Source organism: Hyalella azteca, unplaced genomic scaffold (assembly GCF_000764305.2).
Source record: "Hyalella azteca isolate HAZT.00-mixed unplaced genomic scaffold, Hazt_2.0.2 contig10305, whole genome shotgun sequence".
Taxonomy (NCBI): domain Eukaryota; kingdom Metazoa; phylum Arthropoda; class Malacostraca; order Amphipoda; family Hyalellidae; genus Hyalella; species Hyalella azteca.
The window spans coordinates 3937-9323 of record NW_025940350.1 but is presented as its reverse complement, the minus strand read 5'-3'; the positions used below and the strand labels follow the sequence as shown (position 1 = coordinate 9323).

The 5387-nt window shown below is 36.6% G+C and overlaps 1 long non-coding RNA gene across 1 annotated transcript; it reads right to left on the bottom strand.

Moving 5' to 3' along the window:
- Positions 1-2829: 2829 nt before the first annotated feature.
- On the bottom strand, positions 2830-5168 carry LOC108673877. The gene is made up of 3 exons (XR_007156924.1): positions 5021-5168; positions 3973-4109; positions 2830-3475 (listed from the first exon to the last, which is right to left on the bottom strand). It is a non-coding gene; the product is annotated as an uncharacterized LOC108673877 (long non-coding RNA).
- Positions 5169-5387: the final 219 nt, after the last annotated feature.

Genomic DNA, 5387 nt, shown 5'->3' with positions numbered 1-5387 from the left:
CAATCTCTCTACTTACAGCCATCGAGGTGCTAACGGGCTAACGGCCACTGAAACTTTTAGCCACTATTACGATTATCAATAAATACTGCCATATATCATCACGGAATGCTAGCATACTACTTCATCACGGAATGGTACCATACGTTATCACGGAATGTTACTATACATCACTGAAATTTGAATTTTCTACAATACATACATCACGGAATGCTGCCATACAACACGGAATTCCACGGAATACTACCATACAACAAGGAATTCCACGGAATACTACCATACAACACGGAATGTTACCATACATGATCGTGAAGATCATGAAGGATTTAAACTATGCGGCTTCGATAGGTACAAGTTCGTACTTCTCTCTAAAGACTGAATGTCTATGGATTAGGATTACCTAGTCATTAGAAATATTCAAAGAATAGGAACACAAATAATATCTAACTAAAAATGCTAATTGTTTTGTTATTAGTAGTATATCCTAACAATAGTCGGCTACAGATATTCAGGATTACCATTTCCTTGCTGAATAGTACTAGAGTAGCGAGCGTAAATTGAACAATAAGTTTGAGATACGCAGACGTTAAAATGGTTAGACGGCAGGATTATCAACATTGACATGTTATTTATTACTACTAGAACTCACCTCTCAGATATCCTGAAGTACCGATGAGTCAATAACTTTGATGAACTATAATTTACTTCCACGTCGCACGATATGAAACCACGAATTTCAACGTGGTCGACTAGCAAGATTGAAACTAGATCAACTAACGGGGAATCTTTCCTCGGCTTCCTAACTTTACAAAACGCCACCGAACACTCGTTGAAATCTCCGAGAATATAAATTTCACATTTTAATTGGATTGTATAATACTACAAAAAGCCAACACCATAATCCTTGCTTCGGTTTCTTTTATAACAGGTATATAGAGTTTCATACGGCACACAATTGAACGCAACCTCACACTCGAAAAGCTATAGACGCACTGGCAGATGAATTATGGTTGCGCCGCCGGTTAGACAAAATTTACGAGATAAAATTTTCATCGTAATTTAAGCTTTGATTCAAATCTCTATCCATAATACCTATGTTCGTACTAATGTCATTTCAAAATTTTTAATTCAGGTGTTGCAAAACTCCTCCTCTACTTCATAATTAATAAAGTTGCATTCGAAACGTCGTAAAATTATAATAAAATGTCCCTTAGAAACCTGATATTTGACTTTTCAGTTCCTATCAAGAGCCTAATCCGCCGAATGGAGAAGAACAATAAGAAAATTGTCAATAAGAAATACTCTCTGGTCTTCAATGAAACATTCATTCATTAACGTAATAATTCATTAACGTAATGTGAAGCCTTTACATTCTTATGATGTCTTGAAATATTGGTTTTTACATGGTTTTCGATTCAAGGTTTCAGTTAGAAAATTTGCTGCGATTCTAAAATTCTTATATCCGAATTATTTGCTCTGTCACTCACTGCAGTAAGTACTGAGTTATATTTTTTAACCTCTCCTGGGTTTACGTCTCCGACAAATTAACGGCCGGACTCGTGGCCAGTCTCACGACCAATTTCCAAATTCAATAATCAAGGAATATCTCTCAAACTAATGAACTTAACTCGATGAAACGCGGTACATGTATTCATTAGGACCTAACGGTACGGTAATGTAAAGCTCGTGAAAAATTTGTGAATTTTGCCTTCAATTGTTTTTGCCATACTTATATGGCAATACGGGCCGAAATTCACAGTGAACAAGAAATTTCTTCCAAACTACTGAACAGATTCGAACGAAATTTTGAATTTACAGTCCTAAGTACCAAACGGTTATGCTTAGCTCGTGAAAATTTTTTCGCTTGTGCCCTCGTTTGCGAGTTTCATTCGTGATTTAAACAGCAATACGTGCTTAACTTCGCAGTAATCAAGAAATTTCTTCCAAACTAATGAACAGATTTGAACGAAATTTAGTATTTTAATACCTAACCGCAGCAACGGTGATGTTTAGCTCGATACAATTTTTTCGTTTTGCCATCGTTTGCGAGTTATACGGCTATACGTAAACGGCTCTTGGTTAAACCAGCCGGTAGAGAAGCCGATCGTTCCTCCTGTATCTGTATAACTAGCGAACGAAGGCGAATAAGGAAGTGTGAAATCAAGAGTGACAGTGAAATGAAAAAAATCACCCAAACTACGGTATAATTAAAAATTTTTTAATCTAAAAAACACCATTTGGCAGTTATGAATGTATATTCAAATTTTCGTTCAAATCTGTTCGGTAGTTTGGAAGAAATTCTTTGATCACTGCGAATTTCGGCCTGTAGCGCAATACTGTATAACTCACGAATTAAGGAAATATTAAAAAATTTTCGCAAGCTAAACATCTCCGTCAAGTTCTGATGAATACATGTTACAAGTTTTATTGAGCTGCGTTCATTAGTTGGAATGATATTACTTGATAATTGAATTTGGAGATTGGTCGTGAGACCGGTCACGAGTCCGGCCGTAAATTTCCCCGAGACGTCCTAGGTTTCTAGTGCTGAAATGGTTAAAAGGGATGAAAAACATATTGGTTCACTAAAGGGGGTTCTATTTGTGAAGTACACATTTGTGTTTAATCTTTATCTTTTAAAATTGCAACGTACTAAATTTTATAGAAAGAAACGCATGATTTTATATGTGTCTGTTGGGAACGCTAGAAATTCACTAGGGAGCCAAAAAGGGCGCCAGCCTGAAAAAGTTTAGGAACCACTGAGTTAAGCGAATAGGCAAACATTGGTGCGTCTGACAGAACATGACAGAAAAATTAGGATAGAGAAAGGTTAAACACTTGAACGTCTTTATTTTTCTCCTGTAGAGCGGGCTGCAGGGATCCAAGTTCGGCTTTCAACCACGCGATGTACGAGGAAAAATCCTCTAAGCACTCCAACTGCAAGTCAAGAGCAAAAAAAAAATCAAACGTTTACCTGAAGACAACTTGATCGAGAGCAACAGGTTGCCATGATGTTTGTTTTAGAACACAATAATACATGTTAATGAGTGCCATAAAAAATAAAAAAGATATTTGGCAACGCGGCGAGCTCAAACTAAATTCAAAAGCACAATAAAGTTGTTAGACGCTTACCTGAGAGGGCGCATCTATTTTCTAAAGTTGAGAGAGCCAATGCACTAGCTAGTTAAAAATTATCAGTCACACAAAAGCAATAGAAAACCAATCATTATTAGTGGAGAAGCACATATTCCAAATCACACGTGATCTCGAAAATATTTCAGGTGATGACATGAGAGCATGAAAAACGCAAGAGTGAAAACAGCGACCTGCTGCGCGTGGTGCAGGAACAAGGCTCGGGTGTTGACGAGGACGGCAGTGGAAGCGCTGGGGTGGAGCTCGCGTAGCCCAGTAGACGCAGCGGCCAGCAAGTCGTTCACACCTTCAGCAAGTCGTTCACACGTCACCTCAGCTGTCTTACCACCTGCCAATTGTTTACAGCTTAGATCTTCACGTACTCGTGGTGAATTAGACATATAGTGATTGATATAGAAAACAAAAGCTAAGAAAGCGTTGGCAGTGGTACCGCCACATCATCGAATGGCGCGATTATGTGGCGACCACATCATCGAATGGCGTGATGATGTGTAGATAATTTATCTACATTTTTTAACAGGATGGCGCGCAATCGTTTATTTTGGGAGTATATATCTTAAATGAGTATTATTACTAAAATACATGCTCCTTAAAGGTTCGAACCCATCTTCTAGGTCCATAAATTTACATTACAAATAGTATAACAGTAGCTATTACAACGAAACATATGACGCATTTATAAAATTTAAAAAGATAAATTTTTATGCACGATATTTACATCGCTACAAAGCCAGAAAAACTTTCCAGCAACGTAGCGGCAAGAGCGTAGCATGGCTACCACAAACTCAAGGTTTGGGCAAGGCACAAACTCAAGGTGGAGCTTACGGCAGAGGCGTGGGTAGCCTGCGAATTTCAACGGATTTGTCTGTGTTGGAGACGAGGGAAGCGTAGTCTGTCTTGTCAACCACAGGACCAATCCGCTGCTGCTCTAACACCGATACCGCAGCCTTGTGGTTCGACACCTGCACAAGATTGAACATTTTTAATCTTATCATATATTCATTATTGCATTCACGAAAAGCTAAGAACAAGCCTAGGTGAGCAAACTATATTGTCTTCTAAGAACTCAATCCTATATCTTTCAACAGACATAATTACGTAGAGAGTACGTATACTGCGCATATATATGTACAGTATATACGCAATATACCGCTATATTGCGCATATTTGATAGCAGCCAGAAATAAATAGCAGTTGAGGCTCACACCAATAGGTAATCCTTGGATGCCTGAGCAAATTTTTAGACTTGAAACATCCAATGACATTCGAGATGAAACTCACTGCAATGCTATGAGTGTGTCCTCTAAAATAATATTTCCAGAAATAGAGGTGGTAAAATCATTAAAGCTGACACTGTTATTAGGTAGATAAATATCTTTTTACAGGAGAATTGTAGGGAATCATGAAAACTTTGATATTTAACATTGACTTTGACATTTAAACTTTGACATTTTTGACAATAAAAAATTTCCTAATACAAAAATCATACAGAATTCATGTAAATTTGGCTTTAGGTTTGTTGGCTAAATATCAAAGCATTATTCCATCACCTGGAAATCTGTATATATTTCACCTGCATAACAATGCTACCTACATAAAAAAATTTCCACTAGCTTATTTAGTTCAAGTTAATTTTGGTACCTTCGGCAAATTATTTTAGAAGTTGCAATTAGCTCTTAGTGAACTTTTTTTAGGATTTTCAGACCTATGATATCAATAGATAGAAAAAAATTTATCTACATTTTTTGTGCACCAATTTCTTTGGGTGCTGGTAATCAGGAATGTTGGAAGCAAAATTCTTGTCAGAAAATGTAAATGAAGAATATGGATTGAATGCATTATTAATTCAACCCTTAAATTGATTTATACTTACATTTGTGTATTCCTCTTGAATATATTGCAAAATCCTGTAAAGAACTACCTATTATCAGTGGGTTTGGTGGCAGCTAAATAAATGCTAAAATTTAGATGACTGGAGAAACAAACACCTATGCATCACTTTAAGAATAGACTATAATTCTGTAAAAGTACCACAAGCATTATGCTAAATTAGCTTGCTAAGAATACAGCATATATAATTGACATGCAAACTTTCAGTGCAGCAGTTTGAATTCAATAAACATCATGCATACATAATATAGTACATAATTTGGCAAAACCTTTTTTTAATATGCAAGTTTGATTGAAGACCAGAGCAGGCTTCCTATTAACAATGCTCTTATTTTTTTTTCAATGAGTTG